This window comes from Carassius gibelio, chromosome A1, assembly GCF_023724105.1.
Source record: "Carassius gibelio isolate Cgi1373 ecotype wild population from Czech Republic chromosome A1, carGib1.2-hapl.c, whole genome shotgun sequence".
NCBI lineage: Eukaryota > Metazoa > Chordata > Actinopteri > Cypriniformes > Cyprinidae > Carassius > Carassius gibelio.
The window spans coordinates 22,267,285-22,293,286 of NC_068371.1; the positions used below are offsets into that span (position 1 = coordinate 22,267,285).

The window sequence follows — 26,002 nt, forward strand, 5'->3', positions numbered from 1 at the left end:
ATTTTATTGCTTGTTAATTTTTTTTTTTTATGAACATAAATTTACATCTGCATTCTAACTCAAGCTTTCTAAGAGAGAGAGAGAGAGAGAGAGAGAGAGAATTTTAACAATTCTTTATTACAAATATAATTCACCACACAATTAAATTACAATATTCATTTATAAAGAAAACAAACCCAACTCAAAAATGTGTAAAAGCCAAATCGCCTTTGGAAACAGGGCACAAAGCCTCATTATAACACCAAGTTTCCTCAAAAGAAGCAAGTTCATCCTTGTTTATAATATTTAAAATCTATCAGTATTCTTGCTTACACCATGTTTGAAACCAGTGTATCCACATTCTGCTTACATTTTTTTCTTTCTACTTATATAGATAGCCAGAGAAATAACACTGTCACGAATCTGAGTCCAAGTATATCATCTCTGTTCTTGTGAAAATGTCTCCAAAAGTAATCCTTTTTAACAAGCTGGATGATCAAATTACGAGATGATAAATGGGGTTCAAGGTGATTCCTGTACAAATTTGACACCGTACAATTAAATCCCCAACCAAGAATAAATGAACAGTGTGGGGCGGTGCCGCGGTGGCATGTGCCATATCTGGTGTTGCGGATTAACACCGTCAAAAACGACTATCGCAACAAGCCTACTTTAAACTCAAAAGGAATAAAGATTTGAAATGTATCTTGATAATTATTGATATCAACTTAAAATGCAAAATTTTATCATGATCATTTTTTGGGCTATATCGCTCAGCCCTATAGCCTATTAAAACCCATTAAAACCTAATGTTTACCCAAAAGACTCTTGAGTTTTAGCTGACTCTGTGTTAGCATTCATCTCTTGAGCTATTAATATATTTGACATTGCTGAAGAGAATATGATTAACATTACACACCAGTGGCCAAGTCAATCAACTGCTGTAAGTGGCCGCACAGGATTATCATATAAGACCAGATCATATGCTGTTGCTGATACTCTGCTTCTCACTAAAGCTGTGGAAGACAATGTTGGCTAGTGAAGTATCATTATTAGACTGGCCAACATTATCTGCTGCTTTCAGCAGCTTCTCATTATAACCTGTTAAACTTAAATTACTTTTCTAATATAATGTTTTCTGGCACCGAAACCGGATATGGACAGAGTCTCCAAAGCTGCAAAGAATAAAGTCAAACTGCCATGGTCTACATGCATCTCTCACATGTTATTTGCATGCTTTTGGAAACTTAGGAAAAAAATAAAAATCACTCCATAAAAACCAAGTTTTTTTTTATTTTTTATTTTTTTTATTTTTTTTTTATAGTTAAACCAAGTAGATGTAATTCCTGAAGTTCTTCAAGGTTCTTTAGATTGTTAATTCACATGAACTGAAAAACAAAAGGTCTTTTAAAAATTATTCACTGAATGTTTGGAGAACCCAAAATGCTTCTTTTGTGGCATCAGTGTGAAAACGCACTTTTGGAATCTTTGTTTTTAAGAGTGTCCATCTGGTTAATCTGCTAGGACACTTGTGTGAACTTGAGACTTCATACATTGACTTAAAATGACCTTGACACCATTTGGTTGAGAGTAATAAGCAGAATTCATTCGGAGAAAAATTATTGCGTCATTTGTTTGCAGTTTCCACATGGCACAATATTTAGTATTCAATGGAATGTGATTCATTATGTCTGGCTTAAATGTCCAAATTAAATGTTTTTTGGGTCACTATGTGAACAAGTATGTCCAGTTTCATATTGCAGAATCAGCATTGGTTAATTGCAGATATTTGTGGTTTGTGATAAATGAGACCCGCAAAAAGCTGTGACAGTCCTTGAAAAGAATGTTCTCGAGGAAAGGGCACAGGGTCATGGGGCTAAACTTGACCTGCTAAGCAGATTGGAGACATTTCTGAAAATCTATCTGGTCTTTAATTTATGATGGCTTGGTAATAGCTGCAATGTGTAAACTGTGTGGTAAAAACTGGCAGCTGTGTGTGTGTGTGTGTGTGTGTGTGTGTGTGTGTGTGTCTGTGTATACATAGACACACATCTTCTGCATAACACAGTCGGTCAAAGTGTTTATTACGTTTGAAATATGGAAATCTATCTTAGAAAAATGGATTCGCTACAGGAGGCCTTTTATTCACCCCCTGGAGCCGTGTGAGGGACATTTTATTACAGATGCACGTGCTTTATTTCATGTCTTCTGAACTGTTGACAACCAAGTCCAGCTTACCCCCATTGAAAGGCTTTGAGGCCTCCAACTGGATTCGTCTGAAAGAAGAAAATCACTTACACATACAGTCGTGGCCAAAAGTTTTTGCAGTGGCAAATTTTGTGTTTTGCAAAGTTTGCTTCTTCAGTGTTTGTAGATATTTCCACATGTTTCTATGGTATACTGGAAATCAATGATGTTTTCTGCTTGTCCACTTGCCTTTCGAGGACTGACCACAGTTTCTTTATGGGATTGAGATACAGAGAGTTGCCTGGTCACGGATCCAAAATTTAAAAATCTTCCATCCACTTCTTCATCACTCTTGCTTTGTGACATGGTGCTCCATCATGCACAGATAATCACCAAACTGCTCATGGATCATTGGAAGAAGTTGCTCTTGCAGGACGTTTTAATGCCACTCTTTATTCATGGCAGAATTATGAGCGAGCCCTCTCCCTTGGATGAAAAGCAACCCCACACATGGATGGTCTCAGGATGCTTCATTGTTGGCTCAACACAGGACTCATGGTAGCATTCACCTATTCTTCTCCAAACAATGAATTTTACAGATGTCCCAAACATTGGGAAGGAAGCTTCCAGAGAAAACAACTTTGCACCAGTCTTCTGCTGTCCAATCCTTGTACTTCCTTCTGAATTTCAGTTTGTCCTTGACATTTTTCTTAGAAAGAAGTGGCTTCTTTGATGCTCCTCTTGACACCAGGCTATTGTCCAAAAGTCTTGTCCTCTCTGTGCATGCAGACGTCTCACACCAACCTGCTGCCATTCCTGAGCAAGCTCTGCACTGCTGGAGACACGATTCTGTAGCGGACTTCTCAGGAGGAGATGGTCCTGACGCTTGCTGGACACTCTGGGACGTCCTGAAGACTTCTTCACTGCAGTCGAACCACTCTCCTTGAAGTTATTGATGATCCGGTAAATGGTTCTTTCAGGTGCAATATTCTTTGTAGCAATTTCCTTACATGTGAGGCCATTTTGATGCAAAGTGATGATGGCTGCACGTGTTTCTTTGGAGGTAACCATTGCTAACAAGAAGAACACAATGATTGGAAGAGCTTCTTCCCTCCTTTTATAACAAATCAATCTGCTCTTACAATCTAATTAGTATGATAGAGATTTCACACTTTCTAGTATTAGTACTTTCACACTTTCACACGTGCTGCTTATATTAGTCAGTTAAATTAAGTCATTTTGTGTCAAGACTAGTGCTGTCAAAAGCACTGGTACTTCGGTACCAAGTCGGTACTAAAATTTTTTAAATGTGACTGTACCAGGTTTCTTTAAGTACCAGTAGTACCGAGGTCCCGTTCAAACCCGGTTCAACGCTATGATTTTCACGAAGCAGAAAACGAGGACGGAATCTCAAAATCCAGCCATGAAAATTAAACTTACATTTTAATATGGGCAGACATGGAATTTGTCAAAGTTAGCATAAATTAATCAAATCAAATCTCCATATGGACCCGTATCTGTAAATGATAAGCCGCAAAAGTTGTTTGAAATATGAATCCGTGTTCTGCGCGTTTCTGTGGGAATTAATGAATGGCAGAGACGTGAGGGTTTGTTTACTACATAGACTGAAGCGCATGACGCTTGCATTAATTTCAGCATCTGAGCTTCAGAGTTTTCTCTCTCCATCAAGCGATCTGAACTTTTCAGTTCATCTCAATGGACACACAGTGCACCTGTATTTGATGCTCTGTAAACTCTATGTGAAGGTGCACGACTCACCGTCGCTTTACTGATAGCGCTGTTTCTCACACATGCAAAGAGAGAGAGAAAGCAAGAGTCTTACCACGCTGAATCGACACGCTATATGTAAACTATTCTTTGTTGTCTTCTCCTGTCAAAATAATGGAGTTAATTTAGAATTATTCATATTCATTATCGAACAAGCAGAAGACATACCGGTTTCTCCAGTAGTGGGTGGAGCTAATGCGCAAAGGGCAATTTCATTGGCTGGCGCTGATCTAGTACCGTCTCTGTTTTGATTCCAGCAAATCAGTTTGACCGAACACAGACAACGTGATTAATATTCATGAACCCAGCAGCTCATCAATTCATAGTGCATTGTATATACATTAGTATGATAGTAGAATTAGAAGTATTATCTTTTAATAACAATTATTATGATCTATTTTTTTTTTTATTTTTTTTTTACAGAAACCCTCATTAGGCCTAAAAGTTAATGTTTACATAAAGGCATTGTGCTAGAAATATTACTATTATTTAGTAAAATGTATGTGATATTGCTACTACTGTTGAAAAAATTTATAAAACCATTTATTTTTTAAAGACATAAATCACAATATTTCTTTCACGTTTTAATTTTAATAGCAAATCCCCTTTATTTACCAAAAATAAATGTTTAAATTTCATAAATTAAAAGACAAATTAAATTTGGGTGAAACTTGTTTACTGTTATATAACTTGTTGAAAAACTTTAAACACAATTGTAAATAAGTATAAAGAATTCCATTGGTTTTTATTTTTAGTGCTAAAAAGTTATTTTTTTTAAAAAGTCTTTTTGCTTTGGTAACGAAATTGGATTTTCACTGGTATCGATACCGAATACTGAAATTTTTGTACCGTGACAACACTAGTCAGGACCAAAAAACTGTGAATTAGTAGTTTTATAAGTTTTCTATTTAAGTTTTAGTTTAGTTACTTTAGTACATCAAGTTAAACTTAATGAAATTGAGAAATGTTGCCTTGGAGACTATATGAAATAGAAATTATTAATAAAATATCTATAAAAACACATATTTTCGTGAACAATTATTTCAAGTAATGGAATTTTTCTTTCTTTTTTTTTTTTTTTTAGTTCATCCCTTATTTTTATTATAGCAGCCCATTACATTTATTTATTTATTTACATTTATAGGCAGACTAAACAGCAAAAAAGTGAAGGAAATTTGGGTATGTAGGATCTCACAAACTAGGACAGAACAAAAGTGTATGACACTGGGCAATGTTCTTACACCTCTTTCTTTTATTTTGAGCGGTCTCCTCCCATAGTGCAGGAGCATCTCATTATAATGCAGACCATCTTACAGTGCCCTGCTGCCTTTAATTTTCCGTAGTCCCTGGCCCTTGAGTTGTGTGTGTGTGTGTGTGTGTTTGTGTGCACGCGTCCCTGTTCTTCTCCTATATCATGACTGTTGCGCTGAACGGACTTTCACAAGGCTGAAGGACTGTGGAGTCTCATGTCTATACTACACCTGAAGACAAGAATGGTAGATAACTGGATCAACTAACTATCTTATTTAATCATTAACTGATTCATGAAATGAAAATAACATGCCTATTTGAAGGTTTCTGCTTGTTTTGTTTGGATCTACCTGTAGTATTCTTGCTATGCTTAATGTGTAACTTGTTTTGCTTTAAAAAGAGAAAGAAAGCTGACTGAAATCGTTAAGTAATTGCTAATTTAGCTGTTCACAACATTGACAGTGTGACACTATCAAATAATGAGATGTTCAGACATCTTTTGTTCTTTTATGTTTGGATTTGACATGGAACAAGAGTTTTTGGATTTTGGAGCTTTGGTGCATTGTTTACTGACATTGACCCATCTATATGGGTTATTTTAAGTGGTAAACATCATAAGATGTGAAGATCTTAGTAAAATGGTATGTTTTTTTATCTAGAATAATGTGTTTTATGTTTTAAATTAGTTCTCCATGACATTTTTTTGAGAATGGTATATAAGCTGTTTGGAAACAACAAAAAAGGTTTAGTAAAAAATCTCTTAATTTCTGGACATTCTTATTTGTCACTGACCAGCTTTTCTGGTATAATGTTTGATTCAGGGTTTTACCCAACAAATTTGTTGTTGTTTTTTTTCACACAGATGATTAAAGGCGGGCGTACACGGTGCGATTTTTGCTGTCGTATGAGTTCGCATGCGATTTTTTTCAATCGTGTGGAAATCGCGTATTCTCGTATAGAGGTCGGGATCGTTGCGTCACGTCGCAATGCATTGTGGGAATCGCGGTACAGAAGTAGATGTACTGTATAGTAGGCATTAGGTAACGTTGGTCATTTGGTCATTAATTTTGATTATTTTTTGGAAAATGGTTCAGTATTGCTGTATTGTGAACTGCAGTAATCGGTTTCATGATCGACAGGGCAAACGCCTCGTGAATCATATTAGTTTTCAACATTTTCCTACTTGGAAAAAAAACACAAGGTGTCTGAAATCACCAAGAGGCGTCAGATGGCTTGGGTCGCCGCTGTACGGAGGGAAACCATCACATTCGATAATATTATAATACATAGTTATGGTGAGACATGTTGTGTATGGTCTCTGATCGCTTTTTGATATTTTTGTGCTGACTGTATTTAACAAATTTGAACAACTAAATAAAAAAACTGGAACGAACTTCAAAATAGGAAGTTAAGCGTCTTGTTTTGGTGAATGGTGGGTTGTGTCCGAGGTGAATGATCTTCAATATTATACCGAATTACAGAACTACCGGATGAAAACAGTGGATTTTTGCAAGTATGATAGGTGAGTAATTACTCCTGAAGTGTAACAAACCCGCATAGACAAGCTTCATAGCTCGCAGAATCTGATAAGTGTGTGAGTGTATGTGTGTGCGTCACCACTATTTCCTTAGTGAGAACGAATGTTTTCTCCACGTTTAATTTGCAGATCCATTTGTGATCTGCAGGTGAGCCTCCAGTGATTTTAAATTTTTTAATTGATCGGAGGTGTAAGCGCTCACTCCACAGACCCGGTAGGAGAAATTATTAGGGAAAATGAGGCTTGGTAAACTTTCATGTGTTCATAGGGATCGATTACAAGCTCTTTTTTTTTTTTTTCTTCAAGTAGCGTTGTTTGGCTTCATTATTAAGTTTGTCCATATAGGTATAGGCAACTTTTTTTGTCACGTTCTATAACTTTTTCTGGAGACCGGCTATTATCTTATTACAAACCTGCTTTGCGATGCCTCTAAAATGGCCGCCGTTACCCACAATGCACCATTCCATAACGTCTACGCCCGAGCTCTATGGTCGCGGCTCGTATCATTTGCGATGAATTACGAGCCGAGCAGAGTGGCTTACGAGCACTTCCCGACCTCCCGATCATTTTTAAACATGTCTAAAAAGTTCGTGAGCAATCGGTTTGAATTCGTGCCATTTGTGCTGTTGAACGAGCCGATTTGTTGATTTATCTGAAGTTGACCAATCACGAACTAGGAAAACAACCGAAGATGAAAGACGAAGAAGGCAGCTGAAGTCTGTCAGGAACAGCGAGCGCTGTATGATGTTTCTAGCAACGTATTCCAATGCCTTCTCTCTCTCTCTCCCTCTCTCTCTCACACACGCATATGTAGTTTACAGGGACTCTCCATAGACGTAACAGTATTATATACTGTATATCCCCATAAACTACCTCTATCCATCACGAAAAATGCATGTTTAAAATTTATATTAAACACCGTATAGTATTTTTTAAAACCATTTGGTTTACGAGGGCACAGTAATTGTCCTCATAAACCATGTTTACATTTTAATACCCATTTCAGATATTTATAAACCATATACAAGAACACACACACAGGGTAACCAAACGTCCCGGTTTCCTATTGCTGAAAAATAACCTGTAGCCTACGTGTAGGAAACAGTCACGGCTCGTATCAATATGCAGTTATGAGAGAGGGAGAGCAGTTATATTAGGCGCGTTCCACTTGAATCAGCGCTGCACAGAATGATCACCTGTATGACATCAAAGTACCGCGAGAGCGATTCGAATGCATTGGATATGTGTGATCTCTTATCGCTCTCGCGGTAATGTCATACAGTGATCCTTCTGTGCGGGCAGCGCTGCTTCAAGTCGAACGCGTCTGTCAACTTCGTGCGATTGTTTCTGGAATTCGCAGGTTGTAAAATCGTGTCGTCTATCATCTCGTCCGTACGATTTTCAGATAAACTCACTCGTGCCGTGTGCGTGGACATACGATCTTCCGACCATCCGAATTCGCACCGTGTACGCCCGCCTTAACCTATTTACTGTAAAACTCAAATCGCACCCAAATATGGCTTTGTGCTTGTGCGGGAATAGTTTATCACTGGATTATACTGCTTAAAATGAGCTGAACGGATTCATTATTTTATTTATAAACCGTTGCATGTACTTTGGTGGTAAAATAGTACAGTGATAGTATAAGATGTAAATACAGTAGAATTGAGTGTTTATATACCATGGTACATGTATAGTTGCTTAATAATATCCATATAGGCATAAGGTAGTTGTCATAGGCATAAGGTGTTTCAGTCCAAAAAACACAATTTTACCATACACCATACCATTTATCCAAAGATTTTCAATTTTTAAGTGTTTCGGAAAATGGAAATTTGCTAACAATTTGCTTTCCCTCAGACCATCCAAGATGTAGATGAGTTTGTTTCTTCATGGGAACAGGTTTTGATATTATGGCTAGAGGACTCTGATTTTAGCTGGAAGCAGTGGTTTTAAGTTAGAAACGTCTCCATAATGGATTTGTTTCTTACAAACGTACAGCTTTTCACTTCTTTTTTTAATGTTAATTGATGGGCTGAAGTCGTGTGGATTATTGAAATCTTTTTACCAGCTGTTTGGACTTTCATTCTGACGGCACCCATTCACTGCAGAGGATCCATCAGTTTCTTTAAATTTCTTTAAAACTGTACACATGAAATTAACTCCTACATCTTGGATCGGAGTTCATTTTCAGCAGATATTCATTTCAGGGTGAACTATTGCTTTATCAATCAACAAGAAATGTATCTTGCATTCTGCTTTTATTGTATTTTTGTTTGTTTTCCCCAGCAGGTACTTCACTGTGAGGGTGTGAATAATAAAAGCTACATATGTGAGACGGGACACTGTTGTGGAGAGTCCCAGTGCTGTAGCTACTACTATGAACTCTGGTGTAAGTGCATCATTGGGTTTAATATCAGGTTCACAATGTTTGATAGGAATTCATAAAGGCTCGGTCACATTTACCTTAGAAGCGTGGCAAAGGAGGAATGATGATGAAATCAAACTTCCAAAAATCAAACGTGACATTTCTTCAGTATCAGGTTAATTTCCTGAATGTGCTGATTGCCATTGAGATGGATTTATTTTGCCTGTGGAATTTTGCTGTACAGGAATAAATGAGACCAAGCCTTAAGAAGCTCAGAAGAACTAAAAAAAATATATGCTGAAATGAGGAGAAAAGCTTAAGATGCTTGACCTTCTGCAAACTGTGGAGTAAAAATGATCTGTATTTGTGCATTAGCTGTGGTTTTAGTCTAAGAGGAATTAGTCCGGCTTTAAGTAGCTGTATGGTGTACAAAGACATATTTTAAATACGTTGTCGATTTGTGTGCAGGATTTTCTCCATGTGGTTTGTTTTTCTTCAGGGTTCTGGCTGGTGTGGGCCATTATCTTCATCCTGAGCTGCTGTTGTGTCGGTCATCATCGTCGCACCAAACACAGACTGCAGCAACATCAACGACAGCGCGAGATCAACCTCATTGCCTACAGAGAGGTTCACAACTACCCCTCACTGCCCTTCTACTTCAGTAATGTCATCCTTCTTATTCAAAGTTTGTCATTTCTGGAAAATAAGGGAATTTAAAACCTATGGCAATAAGAATAAACATTTGACTTGCTAGATAGGATGTATATTTAGAGTAGCAATCAAATGGTTTGTAAAAATTGGGGTTGTCAGTAAAAACATTTAAACTAATTAAATACAGATGTGACTTAATTGATATGACTCCGTTGATATGACTTAATATTAACAGTTAATATTAGTATATCTCTGTGTAATTGTTCATGTCTTTTTCAACCAGACTAACAAAATGTCCTGTAAATATAGCTACTTAGTATGTGTTTGGATTGAGTGTGAAAGTTTGTCTCTGATGGTCTTGACCTGGTTGTGCTGAAAGATGAGAAGATTCACATACACCTCACTTCATATCTCCTACTCTAGATGCAGATTTATTATTAATAAATTTATTATTTATTATGCAAATTATATTAAAATTGTATATACACTTCTGTTCAAGGTTTGGGATTAGTAAGGTAAAGTATTAGTATTAATAAAGTCTCTTCTGCTCACTGTTGCTGCATTTATTTGGTCATTGGTGGTGGATGAGGAGATACCCCCCTGACAATGTAAGCACTTTGAGTGCCTAGAAAAGCGCTATATAAATGTAATGTAGTATTATTATTAAGTTGGCTTGAGAGAGCCAACTTACTGATATTGTATTTAAACTTCTTATTATTATTCTTCTGAGACTAAAACTTTTGACTGCTACTCCTCCTAGAGCTTTAACTCTACAAACTCCAAACTCAGCCCAGCTCTTCAGACTGATCTGAAGTTAGTTGCTATATCTTTTTAGACTGATCGGACTTAGACTTTTCATAAAACTGAAGATTAAAAATCATAAAAACTCCCATAGACTTACATTGAAAAGCCTCTGCTCAACTGAACATTCCGTCAAACTCCAACTGTCAAAAATTCAAATCTAAACACACTGAAGCCCATTAAACTCATAGTCTATGTACTATGTACATATTGTATGTACTATTACTAACCCATTCAAACTCATCTATCATATCATATATATTCATCTATCTATCTATCTATCTATCTATCTATCTATCTATCTATCTATCTATCTATCTATCTATCTATCTATCAGATATCTATCAAACTATCTATCAAACTCATCTATCTATATTCAAACTAATCTATCTATCTATAATCAAACTCATCTATCTATATTCAAACTCATCTATCTATCTATATTAAAACTTATCTATCTATCTATCTATCTATCTATCTATCTATCTATCTATCTATCTATCTATAATCAAACTCATCTATCTATCTATCTATAATCAAACTCATCTATCTATCTATATATCTTTCTATCTATCTATCTTCAAACTCATCTATCTATCTATCTATCTATCTATCTATCTATCTATCTATCTATCTATCTATAATCAAACTCATCTATCTATCTATCTATCTATCTATCTATCTATCTATCTATCTATCTATCTATCTATAATCAAACTCATCTATCTATCTATCTATAATCAAACTCATCTATCTATCTATCTATCTATCTATCTATCTATCTATCTATCTATCTATAATCAAACTCATCTATCTATCTATCTATCTATCTATCTATAATCAAACTCATCTATCTATCTATCTATAATCAAACTCATCTATCTATCTATCTATCTATCTATCTATCTATCTATCTATCTATCTATCTATCTATCTATCTATCTATCTATCTATCTATCTATAATCAAACTCATCTATCTATCTATCTATCTATCTATCTTCTGACTGTTTCTATCTATCTATCTATCTATCTATCTATCCTAACAACATGCTAATCATGCTAAAATCATGCTAGCAACATGGTAATCATGCTAAAATCATGCTAGCAACATGCTAGTCGCATGCTAGTCATGCTAGAGACATGCTAGCAACATGCTAATCATGCTAAAATCATGCTAGCAACATGCTAGTCGCATGCTAATCATGCTAAAATCATGCTAGCAACATGCTAATCATGCTAAAATCATGCTAGCAACATGCTAGTCGCATGCTAATCATGCTAAAATCATGCTAGCAACATGCTAATCATGCTAAATCATGCTAGCAACATGCTAGTCGCATGCTAATCATGCTAAAATCATGCTAGCAACATGCTAGTCGCATGCTAATCATGCTAAAATCATGCTAGCAACATGCTAGTCGCATGCTAAAATCATGCTAGCAAAATGCTAGTCGCCTGCTAATCATGCTAAAATCATGCTAGCAACATGCTAATCATGCTAAAATCATGCTAGCAACATGCTAGTCGCATGCTAATCATGCTAAAATCATGCTAGCAACATGCTAATCATGCTAAAATCATGCTAGCAACATGCTAATCATGCTAAAATCATGCTAGCAACATGCTAGTCGCATGCTAATCATGCTAAAATCATGCTAGCAACATGCTAATCATGCTAAAATCATGCTAGCAACATGCTAATCATGCTAAAATCATGCTAGCAACATGCTAGTCGCATGCTAATCATGCTAAAATCATGCTAGCAACATGCTAGTCATGCTAAAAATCATGCTAGCAACATGCTAGTCGCATGCTAATCATGCTAAAATCATGCTAGCAACATGCTAATCATGCTAAAATCATGCTAGCAACATGCTAATCATGCTAAAATCATGCTAGCAACATGCTAGTCGCATGCTAATCATGCTAAAATCATGCTTGCAACATGCTAATCATGCTAAAATCATGCTAGCAAAATGCTAGTCGCCTGCTAATCATGCTAAAATCATGCTAGCAACATGCTAATCATGCTAAAATCATGCTAGCAACATGCTAATCATGCTAAAATCATGCTAGCAACATGCTAATCATGCTAAAATCATGCTAGCAACATGCTAGTCGCATGCTAATCATGCTAAAATCATGCTAGCAACATGCTAGTCATGCTAAAAATCATGCTAGCAACATGCTAGTCGCATGCTAATCATGCTAAAATCATGCTAGCAACATGCTAATCATGCTAAAATCATGCTAGCAACATGCTAATCATGCTAAAATCATGCTAGCAACATGCTAGTCGCATGCTAATCATGCTAAAATCATGCTTGCAACATGCTAATCATGCTAAAATCATGCTAGCAAAATGCTAGTCGCCTGCTAATCATGCTAAAATCATGCTAGCAACATGCTAATCATGCTAAAATCATGCTAGCAACATGCTAGTCGCATGTTAATCATGCTAGCAACATGCTAATCATGCTAAAATCATGCTAGCAACATGCTAATCATGCTAAAATCATGCTAGCAACATGCTAGTCGCATGCTAATCATGCTAAAATCATGCTAGCAACATGCTAATCATGCTAAAATAATGCTAGCAACATGCTAGTCGCATGCTAATCATGTTAAAATCATGTTAGCAACATGCTAGTCGCATGCTAGAAACATGCTAATCATGTTAACATCATGCTAGCGACATGCTAGTAACTTGCTAATCATGCTAGCGACATGCTAGTAACTTGCTAATCATGCTAACGACATGGCTAGTCACTTGCTAATTATGCTAGCGACATGCTAGATACCTTGCTAATCATGCTAAGTACATGCTTGTCACATGATAGTCACTTGCTTGTAATGCTAACAATATGTTAATCACTGTCATTTTTATACTTCTTAAACTTAAATCTTTTTAAACTTTTTAAACTTCTCACATTTTCAAACTATCTATCTACCTATATATCTATCTAACTATCTATCTATCTTCTGACTGTCTATCTATCTATCTATCTATCTATCTATCTATCTATCTATCTATCTATCTATCTCTCTATCTATCTATATATCTAAATAGCTATCTATCTATCTTCTGACTGTGTCTATCTATCTATCTGTCTATCTGTCTATCTATCTATCTATCTCAGACTGAAAACCATCAAACTTAAAACTTTTTAAACTTAAACTTTTCAATCTTTTCAAACTTTTCAAACTTTTTCAGACTTTCTGGTCAGGCTTTCTCAAGCCAACTTAAAGTTTGTCTTGACGAACTTTTTTATCTAGTTATTATTATTATAATACAAGAAAAACATTGCAATAAGTTTTTTTTTCTAACAAATTAAAAACTTTTTGAGTTTTCTTTTTCTTTTTTTAAATGTAATTTATTCCTGTGATGCAAAGCTGAGTTTCAGCAGCCGTTATATTTCTTACGATCCTTCAGAAATCATTCTGATTTGCAGTCTCTGTCCTATTATGGGCCCTGAAACCTGACTAAAATTCTTCATAGAGATTATTATTTTTTTTGCAGGAAAGAGCACAGTTGAGCAGACACATTTCTTCTCACATTTTCGACTCAAACGGAAGATTTGAAATGGGTCTGTAATTTGCCAGTTCACAGGGATCTAGTTGTGATTTCGTAATAAGAGACTTAATAACCGCCAGCTTGAATGGCAGTTTTGGGACGTGACCTAAAGATAACGATGAGTTAATAATATTGAGAAGCAGTTCTTCTGCTTCAGGTAACAACTCTTTCAGTAATTTAATGGGTACAGGATCTAATAAACATGTTGTTGGTTTAGATACAGTGATAAGTTTATTTAGCTCTTCCTGTTCTATAGTTTTAAAATGCAGAAGTTTCTCTTTGGATGTGATGAAAGAAGATGAAGTATTTCACGCTGTAGAATCTGCAATTGTTATTGAATTTCTGATCTATTTTATTAGTGAAGAAATTCATCAAGTCATTACTATTTAACTGTGAGGGATTATTCTGGTTATTTTCTATGAGTTTGTGGATATGCTCAGCCCTGGCAGCTTTTAGAGTTGTACAGACATAGTTGTAATCTAATTTAATCCAGATAGTTTAAAACTAAAGAACTGCAGGTCATTCTGAGAGCATGTCACATTATGATCGCTACATAAGTTATTTTCCTTAACATATTACTGCTTTTTATTATTTAATCTTGAAATAGCGCATTAAAAAAAATGCTTGCTCACAATAGTTTTCAGTAACTGAAACTGAAGTGTATACCGTTCTAAACCTATTTGAAGATGCATTAGCTTCCCTATTGAAGATATATTGAGCTTCACTCATTATTGCGGCTGTTAAATACCATAACTGCATTTTCTTGGTTTCTTGTTGTTGTTGTGTTTTTTTTAGGTGGTTCTTGAGAATGGTCGACCATCTGATCAGAGACCATTGTAGATTTTTACTGTTCTTTACTGATCTGTGACCACTAGTCCACAGTGAATCTCAGTGAGATCATAAACCATGTGATGTTGTAAGAGTGGATTTTGGTCTGGTGGTGTTCACCGTTCACCTTGTAACTAAGTGGGTTTATGATGTTATGAATATAGCATACCTTCAGAGTGAAACAAACTGCATTGACCCATATTTTTTTCAAATATTTTAAATGAATCCTTATTAAATTATATTTAACAGTCTTCAGCCAGATGCTGAAAGCATCAAATCGTGTTAATTACATATTTTAAAAATACAAGACTTATACAGTTTGTATTTCATAATTATTGGTACAGTCACCCGACCTTACAGCGATAATGAAATGTGCATTCAGTCTTCGTCATTTAGGTTAACATTTAGCCAAAACCAGAGAGAGATCAGATATGTTTAATGTAACAAATGTGCTTTTTGACAAATTGTCAAAACTGAACATTTTGTGATGAGGTGCTATATATTGTCTTGTTAAAGTGATATTCCACTTCTAAATGGAAATCTTAAAGGGTTTAGTTCACCCAATTTATGTCATTATGATTTACCAAAGCATGTTTATTATTATTATTTTGGCAGAAATTGGCTTCCATAAGAAAGTTTTACAACTTTGGAACAATATGAGAGTATCCCTTTAACATTTCTACAAATGTAGTTCTTAAACCAAAAACGAAGTCTGAATTTTGAATGCATAAAATTCTCTTGGGTATTCTCTACATTTTCTCTCCATTCTTTCTCTTTCAGGATTCCTACCCAACAATCTCCTTCCAGACTATGAGGAGGTAGTGCATCGGCCCGCTACGCCACCTCCTCCATACAGTGCCTTAAACGCCGACCCTCCGGCCTACACCGGCCCTTTAACCACTGACCAGCAGGATGTGCAATGCGTACCCAGACAGACCACTCCATTGCCCCCTGCATCTGACATGCTCTGTTCCAGACCCAACATAGAGGACATCCATACCTCTAATGAGTACCACCAGAAAGAAGACAGCAAGGGCGAGATGGAGTTAGAGGGGGGCAGATCCGCACAGAGCACTCTGCCTTTAGAGCAGCCTCCCAGCATGGACAAACAGAAAGAGTGCAGGAAGGAGCCGCTCAGGAATGAGGCAGTGCCTGAACAGAAAGAGAGGATTCTGGGAAGGCACCGCAGATTTACGGGGGACTCTGGGATTGAAGTGTGTGTTTGCAAGGCTTGGAGAGCCCTGAGCCCAAAGAATTCGAGGGGCTTTTGAGTGAAGAGGACTCCGAAGATTTCTGCGATGAATGTGGCCTTCATTCCTACGGAGAGGAACGTCAGGGACTTCTGTCCCCAGAAAACAGAGTGGAGCGTGGAGCATCTCCTGTGCCTCAATCTCAACCTCATCCTGTCTGCCTCTGTTTGCATACTATTAATGAACAAGAGAGTCCACAACATAGCAACATAGAATCATAAAGCTAAATGAATGATATTACTGAAAAAAACAAACAAACAAAGTTTGAGAGAGCGAAAGATTGTGATTGGTCTATAGCGTACAGCTCATGTTGGAAACGATACGCCTATTTCAATGGCACTGTATTTTGAATGCTCTTTAGAAAATATAAAGATCTGTAATTCATCATACTTACTAGTTGTGATTCAGTGGAGCAGCTGGTCCAAATAAACAGGATACTGATCTATCTTTCAACATAAGCGTTTTGTGAATCCTGCGTTGAACTTCCCGAGATTAGAGGATCAGTCGTCAGCAGAATGACGTGTTTGTGGGTGGAGTCAAGTTGTTCACGGCCAGCTAATGTAGAACATAGGTTTGCATTGTGCAAATGTTACCCCATGACGTGCAGCAGTCACGGAAGTGGGATTCAAGTTACTCACAACTCGTTTCAGCTGTACAGAGTCGATTGCTTATTTTGGGAGACAATAACATTCAGCTTTACAACTTTGCAGATCATTTACATTCACATACAGCTACATTACACACTGCATGAAAGGCAATATTGGAAATGGTATAATAGGGGCACTTTAATATTTTTATTTCATTTATTCCAAGGTGCTGTAAATTGAATCATGTTCTGTTGTAATTGTACAATACTTTTGTACATGCAACATAGCTAGTTTTATTGTAAAATAAAAAAAAACAAAAAATAGGAAGATTAAAACTAATTTACTATCAATGTCTATAATTCAGAAACTCCAATATCCATAGTTTGCCACTTTATAATTACAATTTTGTAATGGCAATCCTGTGTTCAACTAATAAAAACAATCTTTCAGACATGATGCACCACAAGACATCCACATTTACTCTGCAAAATCTTGTGAGTGAAGTAATTTCAATTGCAATCCATGTGAACATGAGATTCAGCTGGTGTTCAAGTTGGTAATATGAATTTGTTGCATTCGCTAACAGAAAGCTGCTTGGTTTGAAATTGACCTCCGTGTGAGCAGAGCTTCATGCATTGCTACATTATTGAGGATGGCCCTTTTTTACCTTTGAAATCCTGCTGGAATTTTATAATGTGACCAGACTTTAACTGTGCAGTCTTCGGACTGAGATTCTAAATGTAAACACTGATGTGCTGAATGAACAAAAAAAAAAAAAAAAACACCATGTGCTTTTAATTTCCATGTTGACTTTCCCTAATGTAATGGGACAAATCTTACTGCTGTGTATAAGGTTATTGTTTTGCACAATCACATTCTTCTGAATGAATCATATTCATGATAATTTCAAATACAAAGTATATACATATAGTCTTAATATTTTGTTTGTTTATATTGTCTTTTTTTTTTTTTTGGCTGCTGTATGCTTTGATGAATTATTCATGAAGTTTATAAGTGCTGCTTCTAATTTGGTTACATGCAAACACTACAAAGTGTATATTCCTTTGAACCTGTAGGAATAAAAGCCTTGCCAAAAGGAGTTGTCTTTAATACCTGAGCATGGCTTAAAGTCAGTATTAACCATTGATATAGGCTGTCAAGTAAACAGAAACATTTATATGTTTTTAAAATTATATACACATAATTATGTGTAAAACATATATTGTTGAACTTGATGTAACCCATATGGGTACAGATTTGATCAAGCTTTATTGTGGTAATGTGATTTTCAAGTGCCTTTTATATCATTTTAACATTGTTACCACTCTAAATACAGTTTCACATGCCAGTTGTCATCATCTTGAACAGCTTCATACAATATATAGTTTTATACAAAAGCTTTGCTTTTGATTTTCAGGTCATATGCAAACTAATGAGCCATACATATGTACTTAATAAAATGGTTTATTTTTGAATTTCTGCATCAAAGTAGCTTCAGTTCCTCCATGACCACTGAAGCACTCTTTCAAAGCTCTCCATGTTAACAAGTTAATTTATTTCACTGCCCTAACAAATGTTATTATTAAAGAGATTCGCTGCTCTTTCTCTGTGATGTCAATCTATTATTATTATTATTGTAGCTTGGAGACATTTACCTATGAATCAATCTCTTCTCTGATATATTAAAAAGCTGCTGATTTTCGAAATCTTGAATACTCTGAATCATCCCGCGCATCTCACGTAAGACTTAAAATGTGATTGTAAAGACTGTAGTTTTGTCTTACATTGCAATAATCTATGTAATGATATGAGTTGTGATGCAGATCATATTTATCTTGTGTTATGCAAAAAAACCTAGTCGTGACACTGTCCATTAAATGCGAATCAAAACAACATGTATAAGTGTTTTCATTTGTTCCTTGTTTTTTAAATGATTAAATGAAATAGAGGCAGGGATTCTGATTCATTCCAGTGACTCGAATCTTTGAATCAGTTCACTAACATGATCGATTCCATTCCTCTTCCATTACTCTCAAGTGTTCCGCCCCCATGTGGGCAGTCACTCGAGTTAATACATACCCTTATAACACGTTCCGAGGCCTGGCAGGTCATCCTTGGGGTGTCGAGATGGGTTAAGGGGATAATAAAATGAGGATTTTCACTCCAATTCGCTCAAAAACCCCCACCATTCAGTTGCGTGGTCCCAACCTCAGTGCAAGAGGACGCTCATGTCCTGCATTCAGAGGGGATGAATCTGCTGGCAAAAGGAGTTTCTCCAGCCCAGATCGAGTAAGGCTTTTACAGCCGTTACTTCCTCTTCCCCCCAAAAAATGGTGGCCTTTGGCCCATCCTAGATCTCAAACACCAGAATTGTGCCCTCATGAAAAGGTAATTTAATCATTTAGCAGACGCTTTTATCCAAAGCGACTTACAAATGAGAAAAATAGAAGCAGTCAGGTCAACAAGAGAACAACAACAGTATACAAGTGCCATGACAAGTCTCAGTTAGTCTAGTATAGAACGCATTGCCAGTTTTTTTTTTTTTTTTAAATAAATGAAAAGACAAGAAAAGGAAAAGTGCTAGTATTAGTTGGTTAAGTGCTGGCGAAAAAGATGAGTCTTTAGATGTTTCTTGAAAATGAGTAAAGACTGTACGAATTGAGATTCCACCAGCTGGGCCCAGTCCAGGAAAGGTCTGTGAGAGTGATTTTGAACCTCTTTGGGTTGGCACCACAAGGCGTCGTTCACTTGCAGAGCATAAACTTCTGGAGGGCACATAAGATTTAACCAGTGAGTTTAGGTATGTTGGTGCCGTGCCAGTGGTCGTCTTGTAGGCAAACATTAGTACCTTGAATTTGATGCGAGCGGCTACTGGTAGCCAGTGTAACCTGATGAAGAAAGGAGTTTTTTTTTTTGGCTCATTGAAGACAACCCTCACTGCTGCATTCTGGATCAATTGCAGAGGCTTGACAGTACATGCAGGAAGGCCCGCCAGGAGAGCATTACAATAGTCAAGTCTTGAGAAAACAAGAGCTTGGACAAGAAGTTGGGTGGCTTGCTCTGACAGGAAGGGTCAAATCTTCCTAATGTTTTATAAGGCAAACCTGCAGGACCGGGTCGTTGTAGCAATGTGGTCTGTAAAGCTTAACTGATGATCCATCACAACTCCTAGGTTTCTGGCTGTCCTCGAAGGAGTAATGGTTGACGAACCCACCTGTATAGAGATGTTGTGATGAAGCAATGGGTTAGCTGGAATCACCAGGAGTTCTGTCTTCGTAAGGTTAAGCTGAAGCTGATGGTCATTCATCCAGCTAGAAATGTCACTCAGACAGGCTGAAATTCGAGCAACTACCGTCGGGTCATCTGGTTGGAATAAGAAGTTGAGTTGGGTGTCATCATTGTAGCAGTGATAAGAAAAGCCATGCTTCTGAATGACAGATCTTAATGACGTCATGTAGATGGAGAAGAGAAGTGGTCCAAGTACTGAGCCTTGAGGAACCCCAGTAGCAAGGTATTGTGACTTAGAAACATCACCCCTCCAAGACAGACTGAAGGATCTATCAGAGAGGTAGGACTTAACCCACAGGAGTGCGGTTCCAGAGATGCCCATCTTTCTGAGGGTGGACAGGAGCATCTGGTGATTAAAGGTGTCAAAAGCAGCAGACAGGTCCAGTAAGATGAGTACTGAGGATTTTGAAGCTGCTCTTGCTAGTCGCAGGGCTTCACTAACCAAAATCAGAGCAGTCTCAGTTGAGTGGCCACTTTTGAAGCCAGATTGGTTGCTGTCAAGGAGGTTGTTCCGTACAAGGAACATAGAAAGCTTGTTGAACACAGCACGCTCAAGTGTCTTTGCAATGAATGGAAGAAGGGATACCGGTCTAGTTTTCAAGAAGCGCTGGATTTAGAGATGGTTTTTGTCTTATTTGTGAAGAAAACTTCAAAGTCGTCCGCTGTAAGAGTCGATGGAGGAGGTGGTGGCGGCAGATTAAGAAGAGCAGGGAAAGTCTTGAAGAGTGTCCGAGCGACACAACAGCAGTTAATTTTGTTGTGGTAGTAGGATGTTTTAGCCGTGAAGACATTTGCAGAGAAGGAAGAAAGGAGAGACTGATACACACTGAGGTCAGTAGAGTTTCTTGATTTCTGCCATTTCCTCTCTGCAGCTCTGAGTTTAGAGCGATGTTCACGGAGAACCTCGGACAGATGATTATGATGAGAGCTGTAGTTGCACCGTAACAGCTCTGGCCATAAAGAGGCAGGGGACCTCCTTCAAGATTTGTACCACTCGCCCTCTCAAAATGTTTCAAAGGATGCTGGCCTCATGGCAGCAGTATCCTCAGTGCTACAGTTGGGTCAGCTTCATATGCGCCCCCACAAGTTCCATCCTATGCTTGGCATCACGGACGTCTGCAGACCAGGGTGAGTCAGGCCTGTGTAACAGCCCTGGCCCCCTGGAAGAACTCTCTTTGGATGGAAAAGGGTGTGGATGGAACAGGGTGTGCCCCCCAACTCAGGTTTCAGTTCAGGAGAAAAAAAAGGCTTTTCCCCATATGCGTCTAGCAAGACGCAGTACTTGTTCCCATATCTTAGTAAACCGAGGTTACAAATAGTAACCGAGTACATTTGCACATATGCACCACATGTGGGGTTTTGTATCTAAAAAACTATGGCGTTACTGCCACCGGAAAAAAAGATAAAGCTCCACTGCTAATTCAAATTTCATTACCATACTGAAATTGTATTAAAAAATATGAAACCCTGTTGCATCGATTTTGAGAATATGCACCAAATCTGAACATTTGTTTATAAATTGTGCTGGTCATGCACAGTGGAGAAATTACAGGTTTGGAGGAAAGCTTAGAGTTTGATGCCCAGTATAACTTTAAGTTGTGTAGCTACATCCAGTTTATCAGATCTGCATTACTCCAGTAGAGTATTGCATATCTAATATTGCATATCAGGTCCAGCACATGTTTCTATTATTTGTGCCAATATTTATAATTAATGTTTTGAATAAATGAATTGATATATAAGAATACAATCTAAATGGCTTAGCTGTATTTGAATCATAACTAACTGTATCTTAATAACTATACCTTGTGTTCTGAGCTTTTGCTTTTTCTGCTGGTCACATGGTGATATTAAAAATAATATGCATATGTAATAAATGCCACATGTTTAATTTAAATGTGTGACATAAAATACATAACACATAGCTCTTGATAAATTTGGGGTCAGTTAGATTATAATAATTTTTCTCCTAAGAATTGAATGCTTTTATTTAGAAAGGATGCATACATTGATCAAAAGTAATAGTAAAGACAATTATAATGTTACAAAAGATTAATATTTCAAATAATAATAATTATTATTATTTTAAACTTCATCAAAGAATCGTGAATACTCCTGAATAATGGTTGCTAAAAATTCAGCTGCATTATAAGAATATTTTTTTAATTTATCACAATAGAAGACAGTTATTTTAAACTGTAACAATATTACTATTTTTATTGTATTTTAGAACAAATATATGAAGCTTTGGTGAGAATAAGAGACTCCTTTCAAAAACATTTTAAATTGTTACTGAGCCCAAAGCATTGAACAGTAGTGTCTGTTGTCAGCAAGCATGATCAAGGCACTTCTGTGTGTTTCTCTAGGTACAGATGGAAGTGAATGGTGATGTGGCCGGCATCTTGAACATCTCTAGATTTTCTGAAGAATTCACATTTCATCCTCAGGTGTTGAACACCTCCGGCTCTGGCAGATGCTGAGCTAAACCCATAAGTGACTCCTACCAGTGTGTTAACATGCCTCGGTTATTCAGTAATGCACTTAATAGTACATCTCATCTGTGCATAATGTTCCAATGAGTTTCAGGTGTAAAACCAATTTTGTTACAATTTTAGACTAATCAGCTTTCAAAATAACAACTAGCATTCAAAATATTTCTCATAGGTCACTAAGTTGTCAGTTACAGACACACAAGCCTTGGCCACAGAGGAATGCCCACTCCTTTCAAACAAAGAGCGCCATCTTATCATCGCTGTTGGTGATTCAGTCCCTTCAAACACAAGACAGGACTATTCAGAATTTACTTACAACAGTGAAGTACAATTTTAGAAGATATAGTTTTGGTTTTACTCTCAAAGTTTTAGATCTAAAAAGATTCCTGATATGTTTCGGCTGATTTTTTACTTTACACAAAAGCCTGTAAATAGGCAAGGCAAGGCAAGGCAATATATTTCTAAAGCAAGATTTAAAATATATATATACATTTTCCAACATAATTTCACTGAATAGCATTTTGCAAAAAAGCCTGGGAGGAAAAAATGAGTCTTTAAAAGGGACTTAAATGACACCAAAGTGGAGCTAGTTCTTATGTGTAAACAAACTGTTCCAAAGCCTTGTCAAAAGCCTGCAAAAGCACGTTCCCTCAACTGTTTGCGTCTTGACCTAGGAACAATAAAGAGTTTCTGGTCAGGGGACCTAAGAGATCTTGTTGGAGAGTACAGTTGCAACAAATCGTAAATATAAGAGATGGAGCAAGGCCATTTTATGATTTACAAACAAACAGCAAGATTTTGAAATCAATTCTATAACGTACCAGCAACCAGTGTAAAGATGACAAAGTGGGAGTGATATGGACCCTTTTTCTAGAACCTTTAAATAACCCTATTGCGGCATTCTGGGCAATCCGTAGTCGTGACAGAGTGGACTGACCAATCCATACACACAGGGATTTACAGTAGTCCAGACGAGCAGACACAAAAACATGTAAGCGTTTAAAGAATTGTTGCCAAACATACAACATGCAAGATACATAACAATCACTGCAATATTGATTAAATATTGAAATCATACATATTTGCTTATTTAAATCTAGATGGCAACTTTGTTTTCTTTGGCTATAGGCAGTGTACACACACACACACACACATTGACACACACATACATTATCATATGAAAATCCTTGTTATAGACAACTATGTTATGGTTTTGTTGATCAAAGAGATCTGCCTTTAAGTTTTGGTTCAAAATTGATTCTATCATGTTATCCTGAATGCAATGAACTTTAACATACCGATGATATAATGGGATGGCTGCATAATGAATGAGTGTCAGTGAATGGCTATGTGTCAATGAATACTGAAGTACTATGGAACCAAATCGGTGTAAATTATGAGTATACTGTACTTGCATCCACTGAGAATCTCTGTCTCTCTTCAGGCAGTGTCAGTGAATCCCTCTGAGCAGGTCCAGCAGTTGGGCAGTGCAAGTGTAAGTGCTTCCACTGGTGGGTGCTGTGGAGGCCGGCAATCATCCTGCCAGTGACCCCAGCTAATTTAACAGTACTGTTTGATTTCTACTTGAAAAGAACACATTATCTGTTGTTAATTGTGACAGTTTAATCATACTATAATTCATTATTACTTAACATTTGTGAAAGGTTTTAAATAAATCTTTTATCATACTGATAAATGAATAGCATTGACCAGTACCTCACACGGGTCTAGTTGCATAATCTAAAGCGTTTTCCTGGCTGGTTTAATCTTTATTGTAATCTTTATTGTTTTGCCAAACATAAGATAACTGAAAACACAAACGGTTTATTGAACTTTTGTAATCAAATCACTTTTCCCATTGCTGTAATAAAAATATGTTTGAGCTGACTGCCTGAGTATTACTATCAGCAGTAGGACATTCAGCTGTGATTTACCTATAAATGAGTCATTTAATGATACTGAGATGCAAATCACCGTTTATAAGATGTAGTCTAGCCCCATCTGTTAGATTTTAACAACAGGACTTTCAGGTGGGAAGGGGAACTCATCGAGACCAGTGTTCTTTTTTGAAAGGACAGCATTTGGGGTTACATGTACAGAATTCCAGTAAAAAAGTGTTTTCAACTTAGATTTAATTTACTGAACGTGAATTTCCACTAACTGTGAAGATTGTAGGATTGTGAAATAGTTCCTAATCAATCAACTTTCTGATCTCTGATCCCTGATAATGATCAAAGGTTCACTCTATGGAGATCTGACTCTATGATTATTTTTTACATCCTTGCATAAATGTTGCACCTCTTGCATTTTTTAAAGATTGCTTTAATCCCTGTTTTATCTATGTGAGGCATATAGTTACCAATGAGGATCAAAATAAATTGATAGCTTTGTTCATTTCTTTAGGATGAATGAGGGCTTAGTTTCTGGGTGTTCAGCACTTTTATGTCTCATTTGTTGATAACAAACTTAATTTTCTTATTGTTACAGTATATGAAGGTCACTCTAACCTTTTATCATGATTTTGTCATCTATTCATGCTACTTTGTCCCAGACCCAAACGTTCCTTTCCTTGTCCCAGACCCAAACGTTCAATCACAAACTATTATAAACCTACATAAATATGTCTTGCTGTGGGCTGTGCACATGTTTTGGACATATGGGTCCCTGAATCCCCAGAGATCGGGGCCCAACCTGGGACATGTTGTGATCCCGCTTTCCCCTCTTACTCTTACATTTCTGTCTACACATTGCATTTGTGAAACTATTACCATTCAAAGAAAGAAAAAGTGCAGTGTGGCAACATTCCCAGCAAAACAAACAATACTGTCCTTACAAGGTTTTTCAATAGTTAGTCTATTGTTTACTACGGGGGGAACAGTAAAGCCTGTTTTGAGATGGTCAAAGAAAAAACAGGAAGGAAAAAAAAGGAAGTTTGTATTTATTTTTCAAGTGATGAGATTTAGGATACATTATGCTGTGTGACATAAAAAAGTGATTAAATAATAACAATTAATAATCGATCACCAGTCATTTTCACCAGTGCCTTTTGTACCATCAGTGCCATCAGATACAAAAAGACGTTGCAGAAAATTGACAGAAATTCTCCTGAGACGCATGTATATTTCTTTTCTAAAAGACCACACACAGGTCGTCCCCACTCTACAATCTTGTTAGTTATTTGCTACACTTCTTGAGTGTATCTTGGCACTATTCAAAAATGCTGTCAGCAAAGACCCTTCTCAAAACACCAAAAAACAGTCACGAGGAAACTTCTGTTTGCGCGTATTTGCATTAAGTGCGACTGTTTACGAAGCTCATTGGCTGTTCCGGACGCGAAAGCCCCGCCCCCCCTCCCAGCTGCGCCTCTGGATTGGGTGTCTCGGTTGCCTGTCACCGAGACATCAGTAGAGGCACGAGTTC

At 36.9% G+C, this 26,002-nt stretch overlaps 1 pseudogene; it reads left to right on the plus strand.

The window, feature by feature from the left end:
* Positions 1 to 16,673, plus strand: part of LOC128015872 (WW domain binding protein 1-like) — a 34,051-nt pseudogene extending 17,378 nt beyond the window's left edge.
* Positions 16,674 to 26,002: the final 9,329 nt, after the last annotated feature.